Source organism: Pseudophryne corroboree, chromosome 3 (assembly GCF_028390025.1).
Source record: "Pseudophryne corroboree isolate aPseCor3 chromosome 3, aPseCor3.hap2, whole genome shotgun sequence".
NCBI classification, from domain to species: domain Eukaryota; kingdom Metazoa; phylum Chordata; class Amphibia; order Anura; family Myobatrachidae; genus Pseudophryne; species Pseudophryne corroboree.
The window spans coordinates 628,554,945-628,574,799 of NC_086446.1; the positions used below are offsets into that span (position 1 = coordinate 628,554,945).

Here is a 19,855-nt window from a genome sequence, read left to right on the forward strand (position 1 = left end):
TCTTTGGTAGTTTTGGGGGACTTTAACCTTGTTCTAGACCCTAAATTGGACAAGTCCCGCCAATTCCCCCAGCCTGTTCCAACCACTATCTCTGGCCCCTCCCTAGCCTTCCGCAACCTGCTTGCAGAATTCGATTTATACGATGTCTGGAGGACACAATTCCCCTCAGGTCGAGAATACACATTTCACTCCCTTGTCCATAACTCCTACTCCAGAATAGACCTGATTCTATGTGATAAATGGTCTCTCCAGAGAACTAATAACGTAGATATCTTACCAATCACATGGTCGGACCACGCCCCAGTTCTCTGGAAATGGAACCTTCAGGGCAACTACAACCCTCCCCGACAATGGCGCCTTTATCCCTACCTACTAAATAACCCTTTGTCTAAAAAAATAATCTCTGACTCTATTGACTCCTATTTAACCACTAATTCTCCCCAAGATACCTCTCCTATCAATCACTGGTGTGCTTTTAAAGCCGTCACCCGTGGAGCCGCCATTCAGGCCGGAGCCACTCTCAAAAAACAAGCCCTTCAAAAGCAGAAGACTCTGGAGGCTGACCTGTTAGACCTTGAGACTAAGAATAGGGCCCATCCCTCCAAAACACTTAAAACTGAGATCTCTAATGTCCGAGGACAACTACAAAAGCTACTCCTCGCACGCACCCAAGCGGCCTTGAATAGAATGCGCCACAAGTTTTACCTGCTAGGAAATAAAACTGGCAAAATGCTTGCGCGCAAACTCCGCGTTCAGCAAGCCAGAAATAGAATTAAATGTATTTATTCTCCCACCAAACAAAAGATCTTGAACCCAAAAGATATAACGAACCAATTTGCAAGCTATTACGCCAAATTATACAACTTAGCAACTGACCCGTCCACCCCACAACCCTCCCCTCCGTCTATCTCGTCCTTCCTAGATGACCTTTCCCTCCCTACTCTTACGCAGGACCAGCTCTCTTCTCTGAATGCCCCTTGGTCGGCGGATGAAATCTCTACAACTATTAGATCCACACCCAGGAATAAAGCCCCCGGCCCAGACGGCTTTGTCTCTGACTTCTATACTACTTTCCATGACGTCCTTTCTCCCCTCCTGACCTCGCTATACAATACATTCTCAGATCGAGGCTCCCTTCCCCCAGAACTCTTAGAAGCGCGTATTGTTACTATTCCTAAGCCCGGCAAAGACCCCGCCCACGTACACAACTACCGACCAATAGCGCTACTAAACTGCGACATCAAACTATACGCCAAAATGATTGCAACACGCATTAACAAATTCCTACCCTCACTGATACACCCGGATCAGACTGGCTTCGTCCCTGGGAGACAAGCGTCTGACAACACACGTCGGGTCTTCAACCTGATAGACTCCCTATCTGAAGACCAGGGCCTTCTCTTGCTTTCGTTAGACGCAGAGAAGGCTTTTGACAGATTAAACTGGACATACATGCGCCAAACCCTCCTTAGATTCGGATTTAGGGATCGTATTCTTTCCTCTATTTTAGCGCTATACAGCTTCCCCACGGCCCGGGTGTTCAATGGAGGCTTCCTATCCGACCCTTTCCCTATTACAAATGGCACCAGGCAAGGCTGTCCCCTATCCCCCCTGATCTTCGTCCTATCAATTGAACCCCTAGCAGCTAAAATAAGAGACAATCCCAACATTCCGGCGATTCAGTTCGGTTCATCCCTCCATAAACTGAGCCTCTTTGCAGACGATGTCCTCCTATTTATCTCCAACCCCACTACAACTCTTCCAGTCTTACACTCTGTCCTAGAAGCCTTCAGCCTCGCTTCTTACTATAAACTAAACACTACTAAAACGGACGCCCTCCCCTTCAATTTATCTCACTCCACCCCAGCACTCCAAACTACCTTTCCATATAACTGGCGAACTCATACAATTAAATACCTGGGTATCAACATCCCTATCTCCACTACAGACGCCTCCTCTGCCAACTTAACCCCCTTGATGAAGTCATTAGAAGCACTTACGAAAGCCTGGTCATCCTATGAGGTCTCTTGGCTGGGACGAATGGCGGCATTTAAAATGTCCCTACTCCCTAAACTAATGTATCTCTTCCGAACTATACCATACCCCTTCCCAAAGAAAGCCATCCAAACTTGTTCCTCTATCATGACTAAGTATATCTGGTCTGCAAAACCACCCTTAATGGCTCTTTCAAGAATGACCTTGCCAAGAGCGTTTGGGGGTCTTAATATACCTAATATTCTTCTATACCAAGAAGCCTCCCTCCTAGCCCCCATTAAATACTATTTCTCAACCCAATTGCACAGTGGTTGGATGGAGCTGGAGCAAATTCGATCAAACCCAATCCCCCTAGCTGACCTTTTCCGTATCCCAAAATCGCTCCGACCTACGCAACCGTCCCTCCTTCCCTCCACGCAAGCTGCTTTACAAACCTGGGACTCCCTATCGACCTCCCTAACATCGCCCATTTCCCATATTTCCCAGATATCCATCACCACATTTGCATCGATGATTCCACATCTCAACCTATCCAAATGGAGACGCGCAGGAGTATTATCCCTAGGAGACCTCCTCGATGGACTTTCTCTAAAATCTTTTTCTACTCTCCAGTCACATTACTCTCTTCCAGCTACAGAACTCTTCCACTATGTACAAGTAGCACACTGGTGGAAGACGATTCCTCCTACCTACGCAACGCTCCACACATCCTCACATACTCTCTTTTCTCGTCTCTCCTTACCAGATTCCAAAGGCGACATCACATACTGGTATAAACTTCGGATTACCCCTACCTCTCCTTCCAAGTCAAACGCCCAAAAGAAATGGGAACAGGACCTAGGAAAAACCCTATCTCCAAACGACTGGCGTCAAATCTTTTTAACCTCGCACTCCATGTCCCAGTGCCTAAACCACACTGAAATGCATATTAAACTAGTGAACAGACTATACCAAACCCCGGACCGAATACATAAATTCTGGCCCTCTCACAGTAATAAATGCTGGAGACTATGCGGCTCGGTAGGACATGTCTTCCACATATTCTGGTCGTGCCCAAAGATCACTAAATACTGGTTAGATGTATTTGAGCTAATAAACAAAGTTCTGTCCACCCACCTAGCTCCAGACCCAACTCTAGCATTATTACAAGTCGTCCCCGCTTCAATAACGCCACCTGCCAGATATGTCCTGGGCCACATCCTGATAGCCGCTCGAGCAAACCTAGCCCAAATGTGGAAACAATCCACTCCCCCTACCCTGCTAAGAGTTATACATAAGATAAACCACCATTTCCATATGGAGACAGATTCAGCTTCCTCCTCCCCCAACTTCTCTTCCCTCAAAACGCGCTGGCTCGCGTGGCAAACCTTTATTTCCTCGATTGAAGGGTCTCAGTATCTTCATAAATCCACCTCACCCCCACTTAGCCCATTCGGGATCTAAAATACAACACCTATCATCACACCCCCCATTACCTAGGCAGTTACACCTTCCCCTCCCTGTTAAGAGTCGACCCCTACTAGGTCTCCCCCCAATACCATCTTCTAAAGCGTACCTATAACTTCTGCTCAACAGGATTAGGCCACTACTACCTTACTGCAATGTATAGTTTTTCTATATGTCCCAACTTCTCTGTTCTCTGATGTATTATGTATACAAGGCTCCGATGTAACACTCTCCAATTCTAGTCTGGACCCCTATTCTCCCCCCCCCCCCCCTCCCTCTTTCTTCTACATCCCTACCATACCGACCCTTACACTGTGTTGATGTATCACCCCCCCTTTTTTCTTCGTTCTGTACCCCATAAAAATGTTTATCTTTTCAATAAAAACTATTGATTCAAAAAAAACTCCTAAAGAGCTAAAAATCTGGATAAAAAAATCTGGTTAATAACCGAAAAACCAAAAGTCATTTCATGAAAATAAAATAAATGTTTCAAAGAGAAACAACAATGCATTTCATTAATACAGTAATATTGTTGCTATGTCCCTGATACATTATGCCACAAACCGTAATGTCCATGATACATTATGTCACACACCATAATGCACGTGATACATTATGCCACACACAATGTCCCTGGCACATAATACCACACACCGCAATGCCCATGATACATTATGCCACACACCGTAATGCCTGTGACACATTATGCCACATACTGTAATGCCCGTGATACTTTATACCATACACCGCAATACCCATGACACATTATGCCACACACTGCAATGCCCATGATACATTATGCCATACACCGTAATGCCTGTGATACATTATGTCACACACCAAAATGCCCAACACAATATACCACTCACTGCCTAACCATGATACATTATGCCACACATCATAATGCCTGTGACACATTATGACACCCTCTGTAAAACCCATTACATATTATGCTCCACAGTAAGGCTTCTAATTACTTTCAAATTACCTGCTTGTTTTCAGGGGTCTCATGATCATTGTCAGGGGTTTTCATGCTCTCGGTTCCATGTTCGTTGCCAGGGGTTTATGCTCGTTGCCAGGGGTTTCATGCTCTGGGTTCCATGCTTGTTGCCAGGAGTTTCATGCTCTGGGTTCCATGCTTGTTGCCGGGGGTTTCATACTCTGGGTGTCATGCTTGTTGCCAGGGGTTTCATGCTCTGGGTGTCATGCTCATTGCTAAGGGCAGAGGTTCTCAAACTCGGTCCTCCGGACCCCACACAGTGCATGTTTTGCAGGTCTCCTCACAGAATCGCAAGTGAAATAATTAGCTCTACCTGTGGACCTTTTAAAATGTGTCAGTGAGTAATTAATACACCTGTGCACCTGCTGGGTTACCTGCAAAACATGCACTGTGTGGGCTCCCGAGGACCGAGTTTGAGAACCTCTGGCTAAGGGTGTAATGCTTGTTGTCAGGGGTGTAATGATCATTGGCAGAGATTTCATGTTCTTGGTGTCATGCTCATTGCCAAAGGTGTAATGCTCGTTGCCAGGGGTGTCATGCTCATTGCTAAGGGTGTAATGCTTGTTGTCAGGGGTGTAATGATCATTGGTAGAAATTTCATGTTCTTGGTATCATGCTCATTGCCAAAGGTGTAATGCTCGTTGCCAGGGGTGTCATGCTCATTGTTAGGGGTGTAATGCTCATTGCCAGGGGTTTCATGCTCTGGGTGTCATGCTTGTTGCCATGGCTTACATGCTCTGGATGTAATGCTCATTGCCAGGGGTGTAATGCTCGTTGCCAGGGGTTTCATGCTCTGGGTGTCATGCTCATTGTCAGGGGTGTCATGCTCATTGCCAGGGGTGTCATGCTCATTGCCAGGGGTTTCATGCTCCAGGTATCAAACTTGTTGCCAGGGGTGTAATGCTCGTTGCCAGAGGTTTCATGCTTTGGGTGTCATGCTCATTGCCAGGGGTGTCATACTCATTTTTAGGGGTGTCATGCTCGTTGCCAGGGGTGTAATGCTCATTGCTAGGGTTTTCATGCTTGGGGTGTCATTCTCATTGTCAGGGGTGTAATACTTATTGCCAGGGATGTAATGCTCGTTGTCAGGGATGTAATGCTTGTTGTCAGGGATGTAATGCTTGTTGTCAGGGGTGTCAGGGCATAAGAAAGCTGCTTCTTCTCCCGCCATTGAGCACTCCCGGGTAATGCTGCAGCACTATGATCCCTGTCAGACGCTAGAGGTCAGGTATGACCTCTAGAATCTGTGTCCTCCGAGGTGGAGGAGTGGTACGGACGGGTGAGGGGACTCAGGGTAGTTAATTGCGGACTCCTCCTGAGGTCAGGCAGCAGCACCCCAGGGGTCAAGCTACAGTACCTGAGTTGTGGTGACTGTTGCTTTAGGGTGTTACTAAGATGTTCTATTTTCCCCAAACATCTCAAAAATATGAATTCCTGGTTTAAATTGATCTCGCTCAATAGAAAAAATTAATGTGAAGTAATTATCAACACCAGTAGGTACTCTTGACTAGTGGACAATGCAAAATACCATTTCACCAAGTCCAACTTTTTGTGGGCAATTACTGCGGCCCATGGGGGTAATTCCAAGTTGATCGCAGCAGGAATTTTTTTAGCAGTTGGGCAAAACCATGTGCACTGCAGGGGGGGCAGATATAACATGTGCAGAGAGAGTTAGATTTGGGTGGGGTGCATTCAAACTGAAATCTAAATTGCAGTGTAAAAATAAAGCAGCCAGTATTTACCCTGCACAGAAACAAAATAACCCACCCAAATCTAACTCTCTCTGCAAATGTTATATCTGTCACACCTGCAGTACACATGGTTTTGCCCAATTGCTAACAAACTTGCTGCTGCGATCAACTCAGAATTACCCCCCATATACAGTATAATAGCTAGCAAATTTGCAGAAGTCACGGGAATATCAGGATTATCTCTCTAGTTGCAAAGTGTCATATTTCAGTAGAATGCAAATAGCTGCAACAGAATCTGGCAATGTAAAAAAAACAACTCATTGCCAAAAGTCACTATTACAGGTCCAAGTCGCAAAAAATGCAACACACAAAAATTAAACTTGCTGATGTGTTCCCGCAGTTTGAATTTAATAAAATCTTACACTCTATTATAGTCTTCCCTGCATGTCTAAAATCATTACAAAATGACACAGTTTAAAGCAAATATTGGAGATTTATATGCATATCTTATATAAGTATGAACAACAGGAGAATGCTTGGTATTACCATATAAAAGTTACATACATCTCCAACTACTATGGTTTAGGGGCATATACAGTAGGTCCTAGGCGTTGGGTATAAAACCCAGCAGACAGGATGGCGTGTGTCAATATCTTGACTCCGGCATCCCGCCCACGGAATGCCGGCACCAGGGCGAGCACTACGAGTCCCCTTGCGGGCCCGGTGGCTTGCTGCGCTTGCCAAGGGATCAATAGGCAAATGCGGGGGGGCGCTGGTTGCCCAGAAACCCCTCTCTTCTTGGCAAGTGGCTGAAATTACGACAACAGCAATGGTATATAATACAATTACTAGAGCTCCTTACTCATCATGCAGTTTAAGGGACAGAGCAGAGCTGCTGTGTATGTCCAGTGTAGCAGCTTCTTCTACCAAGTTTGCGGTGTGTGGATCTAAGTCCTCAATCAGTCACTGGACCAGAGAGCAGCTACTAAGAAGAAGAGTCAGGAGCCTTACCATGAGGTGGCAGAATGTGTGATACTGGTTTTGTGTATTTATTATGGCTTGTTTAACCTTTTCCTGACCACATATTTATATTATTTAAATGTTGGATACAGCCTATACTATAGACCATCTATAATGTTAAATATTAATACTGTATTCCATCCAGTACCAGTGTAAAAAAGATCAATGTGAACATTAATGTCCATGATCTATACTAGGTTCTTCTAACACTCCACAGAGACACTATTTTTGGGGACTAATCCCCATAGGAAATTCCTTTTTGGAGCACTCTTTTAATGAAAACATTTTTTTTATGAATAAAGATATGATGTATAAAGTTAAAACTTAACTTTTATTTCTTACCAAGATAATAAAAATGGGGAAAAGAATTAATTTCTGAGAATAATAATAATAATAAGAAAAAGAACATATGGCAATAGACCCAAAGCAACTGAGGTAAGTATTAAATGCATGTGACTGTATCCCCTATCATAGAAAAAAATAATATGAATAAAATACGTTCCAAATTAGGAACAATTTAAATCCCAGCTATACAACTGGACCGTGTTACTGAATGCGTACAACAGTATTACTTGAATGGCATAAATTCACTCTCCCTGTTCTCTGAGTCACATTCAAGAAACTGTTACAAAATGTTGGAATTTGCTACACAGTAATACGTAATGACATTGTTACATTGTTGCAGGCTTGCATTTTATGTGAGCATCATGCACAATTTCTATAATTATGTCCCCCTCCACAGATTTTTCTCCTGTTTTTTGAGGGCAGACACTACTGCATGATCCTATAGATTTGAACCCACGGCGGGGTGTATCATACACATAGGTTTAAACAGCTTCTTAATTTCGTCCACCTCCAAATATTGTGTTCATGAGGACAAACAGTGATGCATAATCCCGTCAGTTTTAGCCCACAGCGGGGTATCTTATACACACAAAATCAAAACAGTTTTTTCTTTTTTCAAAGTATTTACATTGAAGTGCTGTACTAATGGGAACAAACAGTGATACACGGTCAGGACTTAATTCATAGGTGCACCTGTATAGAAATCAATATAGCTATTTTGCTAGGAGCATATGAAAGGTGTAAAAATTTAAAGAATTAGTACAGCATATTTTGCAGATACCCCCATCTGCTGCCCTTCCTCATCATAAAAGCGGAAGATGGGTGAGAGTGGGGATACTGCTATGCTGAAAGAAATAAAGCCCCAGTGTTCCTCCGTGTCGCCGTATTTGGTGTTAGGGAAGCCTTGTTACTATATGCATTGCAAGGCTTCAATGCGCCACGGGGACTGGGGGAACACCTGTGAAGGATGACAAGTTAAGAGAAAGTATATTACCGATTCCTCGGTCACATAGTAAAAAGCCAAGAATAGATTGCTCCTATTTTAAATCACTAGGCATTTTGCTCAAACCATAGGTGCATTTGTATTAAAATAGGTATAGCTATTAGGAACTATTAGAAATAATAGAAACCAGTATTAAACTAGATATAGCTGTTTTAGGAATAGTGAAGACATGAAGATTAGTACAGCATACTTTGCAGGTACCCCCATCTGCTGCCCCTCCTCATCATAAGAGCGGAAGATGGGTGAGAGTAGGAATACTGCTATGCTGAGGGAAATAAAGCCCCAGTGTCCCTCTGTGTGGCCGTATCTGGTGTTAGAGAAGCCTTGTTACTTATATGCATTGCACAGCTTCAATGCGCCACGGAGACCGGGGGAACACTTGTGAAAGAAGATAAGTTAAATCCCTTTGCCAAGGGATCAATAGGCAAATGTGGGGGGGGGGGGGGGGCGCTGGTTGCCCAGAAACCCCTCTCTTCTTGGCAAGTGGCTTAAATTATGACAACAGCAATGGTATATAATACAATTACTAGAGCTCCTTACTCATCATGCAGTTTAAGGGACAGAGCAGAGCTGCTGTGCATGTCCAGTGTAGCAGCTTCTTCTACCAAGTTTGCGGTGTGTGGATCTAAGTCCTCAATCAGTCACTGGACCAGAGAGCAGCTACTAAGAAGAAGAGTCAGGAGCTTTACAATGAGGTGGCAGAATGTGTGATACTGGTTTTGTGTATTTATTATGGCTTGTTTAACCTTTTCCTGACCACATATTTATATTATTTAAATGTTGGATACAGCCTATACTATAGACCATCTATAATGTTAAATATTAATACTGTATTCCATCCAGTACCAGTGTAAAAAAGATCAATGTGAACATTAATGTCCAGGATCTATACTAGGTTCTTCTAACACTCCCCCAGACTCCCACACTTGCTCCAATGTTCCGCAGAGTGGGAGATTATGGACTGCTTTTGGAAACCCCCCTCTAGAAATCGTGCGTTTGCCACTGGGATCTTTTACCACTCTATGGGTGTGATGGATACCCACAAGTGGGAATAGCTGTGGCGAGTGCTGTCAGCATTTTGGCTGTCGGGACTTTGGCATCAGTATCCCGAATGCCGGTATATTCACTACATCCTGGTTCTAGATCCTATAATTATCATTTCTTATCACCACTATTTCCACAATAAGACCCCCATTTGTCAACAATGCCTATCCCCTTTAGCACTCACTTGAGGGTTTATGACATCCTTTTAGTATTCATCAAACAGCTGTAAACTAAGTTTACCGCTCTTTGCTCCTGTACCGCTCTCAACAGCAGTTGGTGAGAGCGGTACGGACCCCATTGCCGGCAATTGGGACCCAGCACTGCCTTTCCAGCTTCAGCGAAACCGTCTGGGCATTAATGGGTCCCCACCAGGTGAAGAAGTCATGCACATGCACAGACTCAGCAGCCCATTTTTTTGCAGCAGTATGATGCCAGCAAGAAAGTGAAGAACAGCGCTGAGGGGGCACACTTCGCTGGACCTCACCGGACCGCTAAGTTCTGCTGAATACCAGCTGCACTTTCACAGTATCACAGTAATAATAAACGAAAAATGCAGCTGGTGTTATTTTTCTTTAATAAATGGGGCCCTCAAATTTGTCCAAATGTGTTAAAATACACTTGAAGGCAGAGCCATAACGAGCTATGGACGACAGGGGCATTGCACACAGCGCAGTGCGCTGAGGCAGAAAAATCTCAGCAAACACCCGCCGGGCTACGCCACACTACCGCCCGCCATCGCCGCTTGGTAACTGCAGCGCTGCCGAGGAGCACGGTGTCCTCTACATACCCCTTCTCCTCCCCCACCCCAGACTGGGCTGCACCGCTCACCAGCGTTACTACATGGACTTGGAGTGGAGCCTGGAAAATGAGGACTGTGTCGCCTGGCAGCAGCTGATCTTGGGGGAGGAGGCAGAGCATGCTCTTCACCAATCCCTTCTCCCCACAGCCTCGCTCCTCAGCGCCGGGCGTGTCATCAGATCATGGGGAGCTGCAGCTGCTGAAGAGCCAGGGAAGGTGAAAACAAAGGATGGAGCAGGGACCCGTGCACCAGCGCCTGTCAGCGCTGCACACCTCCCTACAGTAGTCGTATTCACAGGAGCGCACACCACCACAGGGTAGGGACTTATTACAACCCCCCCATCCCCCCCTCCCTGGTGGGCCTCTCACTTGCTCTCTCCATAGTGCTCCCCTCTATATGCCACTCACCTCTATCCCAAGCCCTCCCCCCATGTTTCTCTCATCTGCTCTCTCCCTAGCCCTCCCCCATGTTACTGTCACCTGCACTCTCCCTAGCCCTCCCCCTGCATTCCTCTCACCTGCTCTCTCCCTGCGTTCCTCTCATCTGCTCTCTCCCTAGCCCTCCCCCATGTTACTCTCACCTGCTCTCTCCCTAGCTCTCCCTCTGCGTTCCTCTCACCTGCTCTCTCCCTGCGTTCCTCTTATCTGCTCTCTCTCTCTAGCCCTCCCCCATGTTACTCTCACCTGCTCTCTCCCTAGCTCTCCCTCTGCGTTCCTCTCACCTGCTCTCTCCCTAGCCCTCTCCCTGCATTCCTCTCACTTGCTCTCTCCCTAGCCCTCCCCCCACGTTTCTCTCACCTACTTTCTCCCTAACCTTACCCCCGTTTCCTCTCACCTGCTCTCTCCCTAGCCCTCCTCCCGCCTTCCTCTCACCTGCTCTCTCCCTAGTCCTCCCCCCGCGTACCCATCACCTGCTCTAACCCTAGCTCTCCCCCCACGTTCCTCTCACCTGCTTTTTCCCTAGCTCTCCCCCAGTGTGCTTCTAACCTGCTCTTTCCCTAGCCCTACCCCTGCGTGCCCCTCACCTGCTGTAACCCTAGCTCTCCTCCTGTGTGCTGCTCACCTGTTCTTTCCCTAGCTCTCCCCCAGTGTTCCTCTCAACTGCTTTCTCCCTAGCTCTCCCCCAGTGTGCCACTGCTGCAATGTGTAAAAAAAAGGGACTCTGCCTGCCTAATGTGTAAAAAGGGGGACTCTGCTGCTGTAATGTGTAAAAAGGGGCTGCCTGCCTAATTTGTAAAAAAAGGTTGACTGCCTGCTGTTATGTGTAAAAAGGGAACTCAGCCTGCTAATGTGTAAAAAGTGAAACTCTGCTGCCGTAATGTGTAAAAAGGGGACTCTACCTGCCGTAATGTGTAAAAGGGAGCTCTGCATGCCGTACTGTATAAAAGAGGACTCTACCTGCTGTAATGTGTAAAAGTGAGCTCTGCCTGCCTTAATGTGTGAAAGCGAGCTCTGCCTGCCTTAATGTGTAAAAGGGAGCTCTGTGGCTATGCCCCTTCCCCATGAAGCCACGCCTGCGGCGCGCACTGACCCTGTTTTATGTATTGGGGGGGGGGGGGGGGGGCACCGGTGCTGTTTCTTGCACATAGCGCTAAAATGTCTGGTTACAGCACTGCTTGAAGGGACATGGGCTCTGAAAGGAGCCATCCCTGCAGCGTATAAGAAGTGAGGGGATCTCACATCTTTGGGAGCCATGGGGGTAATTCCAAGTTGAACGCAGCAGCAAGTTTGTTAGCAGTTGGGCAAAACCATGTGCACTGCAGTGGGGGCAGATATAACATTTGCAGAGAGAGTTAGATTTGGGTGGGTTACTTTGTTTTTGTGCAGGGTAAATACTGGCTGCTTTATTTTTACACTGCAAATTAGATTGCAGATTGAACACACCACACCCAAATCTAACTCTCTCTGCACATGTTAAATCTGCCTCCCCTGCAGTGCACATGGTTTTGCCCAACTGCTAACAAAATTCCTGCTGCGATCCACTTGGAATTACCCCCATGTGCATTGCAGGGGAGGCAGATATAACATGTGCAGAGAGAGTTAGATTTGGGTGGGTTATTTTGTTTCTGTGCAGGGTAAATACTGGATGCTTTATTTTTACACTGTAATTTAGATTGCAGATTGAACTCACCACACCCAAATCTATCTCTCTCTGCACATGTTATATCTGCCTCCCCTGCAGTGCACATGGTTTTGCCCAACTGCTAATAAAGTTCCTGCTACGATCAACTCAGAATTACCCCCCATGTGCACTACTGCGTTTGCAGGCATGCGCGAGTGGAAAGTGCTAGCCAAGGATTCTTCTATTACTATACTATGTTACTTTTAACATAACATCATCCTACACTACTATTTAATACTTATGTGCATTCATAACAAAAGTGAGGAATAAGGTCTCTATAGGCTTCCCACGCTTTCCATTTCCTGCTCTACTGGTGCAACCCAGCCTTGCTGCATGTTTTGTTGCTCATAACTTCATTATGGGTCATTTACAAAGTAACAAATAAAAGCAGTAAAGTGCAACAGCCATCTGTCATGTTGAAACCTTATACGACTGGACTTTTTCTCTATGGTGGCACGGTGAATGTGGCACAGTCTCTGAAATGTTTTTCAAATGTATTGAGTGCCCGTGGGTGGTGACAGGAAGGTGTCTTAGCACATGCACAGAGATGGCCCATCTTATGGGCTTGTTACGGATGCGTCACCAGCATGTCGCTGAATGAGGTTGCCTACAGAGAAAATACACGTACAATTGAAGATGCTATCGCTGCTGCTTACACAAAAGCAGCAGCAATGACACCAAAATGGTAATATAGCTGCATTGCTGATCTGAACTGCGTCCAAAGAGCGCAGTATCGTATGTTCCCCAGCAGGGCTGCCAAGAGAAATCCTAGGCCCTGGTACAACAACTTTCTGGTCCCCCCACCCCTATGGAGGGGGTGTGACCACAGCATGCAGGAGGCATGGTCACACCTCTTTGGGGGCGTGTCTAGCATATGAGAAGCACCCATTCACAGAAGCATGGCATGCCTCCCAGCTAGGGCAGTAGAGAGCCTGGCTGGACCCAGGTACTCTTCAGAGGACATGGACAAATCGAAGGAGGCATGGGCCTGAGCCCCCACTGGGCCCCTCCATCAGACCTGGGCCCAGGTAATTTGTACCCTCTTCCCCCTCTCTCGGCACCACTGTTCCCCAGCACCATTGGGTGGCTTGCATCACCCAGGATGATGCATAGCCACCCGTTGCAGAGGCCAGGAAATCTCCGTGCAACGACGGAGATCCCTGGCCTCTTCCCTCCCGCTAAACGGTGGCGACACACCTCTGTTTTCCATCACCGCCCCCATATAGCATCTGACTGTCAATCACTGCCAGTCTGATGCTATCCCTACATCCTGTGTCACAGGACCCATTTGCAAACATGCAGAACATGTCCTGCATATGTGCAAAGTGCCAAACATCAGTATTTTGCGTATCAGGGTACATCTCCAACCACATCTGAATGAAGGCCATTAAGGAAATTAATATTTCCTACTTAGAAGAATGTTGTAAGTATAGAACCTATTCACATAAATACAGTAGATTGCCTTCTCATGCTCATTCCCTTTGCTTGAACATCCTTTTGCAAAGAAATTAAAGAAATAAAATAAACCCTCAACAACCGTTCCCCACCACCTCCACACACAGACATTTACCAGAACTATAATACTAGAACCATAGTTCTAGTAAGCAATTGCAACAAATTTATCTAAATCGACACTGCAAGAATGAACATGTTTCTAACCACATCAGCAACACTAGAACAATAGCTTGGGTAATTATGCATTCAAAGTAGTGTTCCTTCAAAACTAATATGATCAGGTGCAGATCATAGGCCACAGTAAAAGTTCACAGCGTGGACCTGAGACAAAAATATATTGACATCTGCTCTCTGCTAATCGGCAGACACAAGAACAATCTTGCCTAGAGATCATCTGATGGTGTATTATTAGTAGAGATAATGGCTGCAATACACGATTATTATTAGAATGAAAACCAAAACAGCAAACATTAGGGCAGTTGTGTTCTTCTGATTTTTCTTGCATCGCTATACACTTTTTCTTGCACCCCTATTGTCCATATGTAAATTAAATGTTAAGAAATTCCCTGGGTGTTTATTAACTGATATGCTTGGGTGTGGTTCCTGTCTATTTAAAAGAGTGAGACAGGGCCTAAACCCATGATAGAAGCATACTGTGTATTTCAAATCTAAAAGATGCCTGAGAGCAATGCTCAGATTTTTGAAAGTCAGTGTAGGGACTGACCAAATGGGAATGGCCATGAAGGGGCTGGTCAGCTTAACAAACTATTGCAATATTTTGGAACTAACATTCCCTGAATTCACATGAATTACAGTTTGAAGTGTTTAATATTAGGTGAGTGCTGAATTTGTATGATTTTTTTAATTTAAATGGTGTGGTCACAATACCACTGGCACCGCGGATGTATGAGTGCTGTGGTTTCTAGCCTATTGTTTATATATATATATATATATATACAACAATACCCTTAATTCGCGCTGTACCAAGGATAGGGCAGCACCTCTTGAAAAGTCTCCCTGCTAGTGGGAGACGATAGATAAAATATAACACAAATATTCAGAGTGCGCACAGATACAATGGCATAATTAAAATTGAAATAATTACTCAAAGTAAAATCCAACCAGCATAACCGGAATGATAGAAAGATTATTTTTAATACACGTTAAAATTTGTCATACACGTTGTTCCATAAGCACAATACACATTTATGCAGAAACAGTGTATGCTATATATATCTCATAAAACCCAACGCGTTTCGTCCATTATGGACTTCATCAGGGGTACAAGTCACAGCTGGTAGGGTAAATAGAGGAGAGAAGAGGAGAAAAAAGAGCAAATGAGATACATCAAAACAGTAACATATCTTCATCAACCAGTTCACTTCATAGATTCATATCACAATATATCAAAAAACAAGAGGGATATGGGAAATACCTCATGGTGTGACATTAAAGTTGATAAACGTATCTCTACAATCAAGAGAACTAGATGTTGAGGAAAGAGGGATATTCTCAAATCTATTCTTAGGTATATAATATCATACTTACTGGAATAATGCTTTAGCAAATTTCCTACAAGATGATCTCACTGTGAAGAGTGATAAAACGTGATATATATCTCTAATGGAGAGAGAGTGTTAATTAGATTTAATCAAGCTAACTATATACCAGCTAGAGGGTTGATTATTACTTACATAATGATACTAGAAACTCTCGTGAACTTCTAATCAACTGCTCCTTAATTGTGGTTCCTTGTAGGTACTTTCTATGGAACACACAGATTTTTTGCTACTGATAAGGATTTAACCCATTGCAGCCCAATTTGTATTTAAGGTATATTCAGATACTTACATTTAATTATGGGGCAAATGACCAATTAGATTGTGTCCTCCAAGATTAATGAAAGTTCACAAGGGATCTAAATAGATTAAATAATGTTCATGGTAATTTCTAACAATAATATTATAATCGGACAGTGGACTGGGATAGTGAATCTACTTACTTTAAAGTCAAGCCAATAATACCAAACAAAATGTCCAGTGAGGAAAGCAGCTGTAATAAATAGAAATAATCAGATCTTTACCTCACAATCAATTAGGTGAGAGGTTGATCAATTTAATTTAAGGTCGTAAAGTAGTACTTACACTAAAAGGTTCTGGATGTGTGTCAGCCTCCTCTCCTGGATGGTAAGTGAACTGGAGAGGCTATATCTGGCCTATTTATACCTAGGAGTGAATTACCTCACTTCCTATGCTCTAATGATTGGTTGATCGAATAGATCTAAATAAGTGTATATCCAAGGTGTAGCATGGGAAATCTACCCTATGCTCTGTACAGCATGAAATTGTCATCCATATAGGTCTTAAAAAATGACCTTAATGTTCATATAACAACTTAAATAGCAGGCTTCCGTCCTGCGTTCCACCTAGATCATGGTGGAACGCATGGACTTCCGCCTAGTGCGTACTTCCTGTAACTGAGATGAATGTATATAACATCATCAGTTAACCTAATGGGATTAATTAAGCCCAGAGAGGGGGAATGTATGTTAAGCCCAGGGAGAGACGTATTGGGGCTGGGAAGTTTTAAGATCCCATTCGGCACGTCTGCCGCGGATCTCCCCGCTTTGCGTTCCAACCGCATCACCTGTGGAGCGCACCGCGTCATTACCGGATGTTGTCATGCGTTCCACCCATAAGCGATACTGGAACGCATATCTACCTACTCAGTTTGCACGTTAATGCTGGGCTCAATGGTGTATTCCATTATCGGACAAATCAAACGCACTGCAGATGGAAAAATTATGTAATTTATAGTTGTTATTTTGCGAATAGGACCCTATTTCCTCAATACCTTTACAAGGGTTCACAATTTACACACAGTATGACATCCATACAATACAGTGCAATATTATGGATACCACCAATACTACATATGACTTTATAAAGAGAATAATAGTATATGATCAGACATAAGTTGTAATATACAGTCGAATAGACAGACCCTCTATAATAAGTTGAGAGAGACTATATCATTGATATAGTCTCTTTTTTAGGTTGTTAGAGATCAACAGTCATTTTGATATGTAAACATCGTGGTATGAATGGTTCTGATCTTATATTGACCTAGAACAGACCTAGGTGTCCTATTTAAGATATGAAAACGTTCACCTAGGGTATATACTGTTATCATTATAAAGTTTCCCTATCGTATACTAGATTATCTATCTAACAATTTTTAAAACATATTTTTGGCCATGCTGATATATGATATTACACAATTATGGCACATCTTTATCACATTGCTATACTTATTATAGAGGGTCTGTCTATTCGACTGTATATTACAACTTATGTCTGATCATATACTATTATTCTCTTTATAAAGTCATATGTAGTATTGGTGGTATCCATAATATTGCACTGTATTGTATGGATGTCATACTGTGTGTAAATTGTGAACCCTTGTAAAGGTATTGAGGAAATAGGGTCCTATTCGCAAAATAACAACTATAAATTACATAATTTTTCCATCTGCAGTGCGTTTGATTTGTCCGATAATGGAATACACCATTGAGCCCAGCATTAACGTGCAAACTGAGTAGGTAGATATGCGTTCCAGTATCGCTTATGGGTGGAACGCATGACAACATCCGGTAATGACGCGGTGCGCTCCACAGGTGATGCGGTTGGAACGCAAAGCGGGGAGATCCGCGGCAGACGTGCCGAATGGGATCTTAAAACTTCCCAGCCCCAATACGTCTCTCCCTGGGCTTAACATACATTCCCCCTCTCTGGGCTTAATTAATCCCATTAGGTTAACTGATGATGTTATATACATTCATCTCAGTTACAGGAAGTACGCACTAGGCGGAAGTCCATGCGTTCCACCATGATCTAGGTGGAACGCAGGACGGAAGCCTGCTATTTAAGTTGTTATATGAACATTAAGGTCATTTTTTAAGACCTATATGGATGACAATTTCATGCTGTACAGAGCATAGGGTAGATTTCCCATGCTACACCTTGGATATACACTTATTTAGATCTATTCGATCAACCAATCATTAGAGCATAGGAAGTGAGGTAATTCACTCCTAGGTATAAATAGGCCAGATATAGCCTCTCCAGTTCACTTACCATCCAGGAGAGGAGGCTGACACACATCCAGAACCTTTTAGTGTAAGTACTACTTTACGACCTTAAATTAAATTGATCAACCTCTCACCTAATTGATTGTGAGGTAAAGATCTGATTATTTCTATTTATTACAGCTGCTTTCCTCACTGGACATTTTGTTTGGTGTTATTGGCTTGACTTTAAAGTAAGTAGATTCACTATCCCAGTCCACTGTCCGATTATAATATTATTGTTAGAAATTACCATGAACATTATTTAATCTATTTAGATCCCTTGTGAACTTTCATTAATCTTGGAGGACACAATCTAATTGGTCATTTGCCCCATAATTAAATGTAAGTATCTGAATATACCTTAAATACAAATTGGGCTGCAATGGGTTAAATCCTTATCAGTAGCAAAAAATCTGTGTGTTCCATAGAAAGTACCTACAAGGAACCACAATTAAGGAGCAGCTGATTAGAAGTTCACGAGAGTTTCTAGTATCATTATGTAAGTAATAATCAACCCTCTAGCTGGTATATAGTTAGCTTGATTAAATCTAATTAACACTCTCTCTCCATTAGAGATATATATCACGTTTTATCACTCTTCACAGTGAGATCATCTTGTAGGAAATTTGCTAAAGCATTATTCCAGTAAGTATGATATTATATACCTAAGAATAGATTTGAGAATATCCCTCTTTCCTCAACATCTAGTTCTCTTGATTGTAGAGATACGTTTATCAACTTTAATGTCACACCATGAGTTATTTCCCATATCCCTCTTGTTTTTTGATATATTGTGAAATGAATCTATGAAGTGAACTGGTTGATGAAGATATGTTACTGTTTTGATGTATCTCATTTGCTCTTTTTTCTCCTCTTCTCTCCTCTATTTACCCTACCAGCTGTGACTTGTACCCCTGATGAAGTCCATAATGGACGAAACGCGTTGGGTTTTATGAGATATATATAGCATACACTGTTTCTGCATAAATGTGTATTGTGCTTATGGAACAACGTGTATGACAAATTTTAACGTGTATTAAAAATAATCTTTCTATCATTCCGGTTATGCTGGTTGGATTTTACTTTGAGTAATTATTTCAATTTTAATTATGCCATTGTATCTGTGCGCACTCTGAATATTTGTGTTATATATATATATATATATATATATATATATACATACACACTGCTCAAAAAAATAAAGGGAACACTAAAATAACACATCCTAAATCTGAATGAATGAAATATTCTTATTAAATACTTTGTTCTTTACATAGCTGAATGTGCTGACAACAAAATCAAACAAAAATTATCAATGGAAAGCAAATTTATTAACCCATGGAGGTCTGGATTTGGAGTCACACTCAAAATTAAAGTGGAAAAACACACTACAGGCTGATCCAACTTTGATGTAATGTCCTTAAAACAAGTCAAAATGAGGCTCAGTAGTGTGTGTGGCCTCCACGTGCCTGTATGACCTCCCTACAACCCCTAGGCATGCTCCTGATGAGGTGGCGGATGGTCTCCTGAGGGATCTCCTCCCAGACCTGGACTAAAGCATCCGCCAACTCCTGGACAGTCTGTGCTGCAACGTGGCGTTGGTGGATGGAGAGAGACATGATGTCCCAGATGTGCTCAATTGGATTCAGGTCTGGGGAACGGGCGGGCCAGTCCATAGCATCAATGCCTTCGTCTTGCAGGAACTGCTGACACACTCCAGCCACATGAGGTCTAGCATTGTCTTGCATTAGGAGGAACCCAGGGCCAACCGCACCAGCATATGGTCTCACAAGGGGTCTGAGGA

General features: G+C 43.6%; 1 long non-coding RNA gene across 1 annotated transcript; it reads left to right on the forward strand.

Annotated features, from left to right (window-relative positions):
* The first annotated feature begins 17,866 nt into the window (after positions 1-17,866).
* LOC135058100 (uncharacterized) lies at positions 17,867-19,158 on the forward strand. The gene is made up of 5 exons (XR_010244599.1): positions 17,867-18,242; positions 18,327-18,393; positions 18,480-18,550; positions 18,625-18,696; positions 18,951-19,158. It is a non-coding gene; the product is annotated as an uncharacterized LOC135058100 (long non-coding RNA).
* Positions 19,159-19,855: the final 697 nt, after the last annotated feature.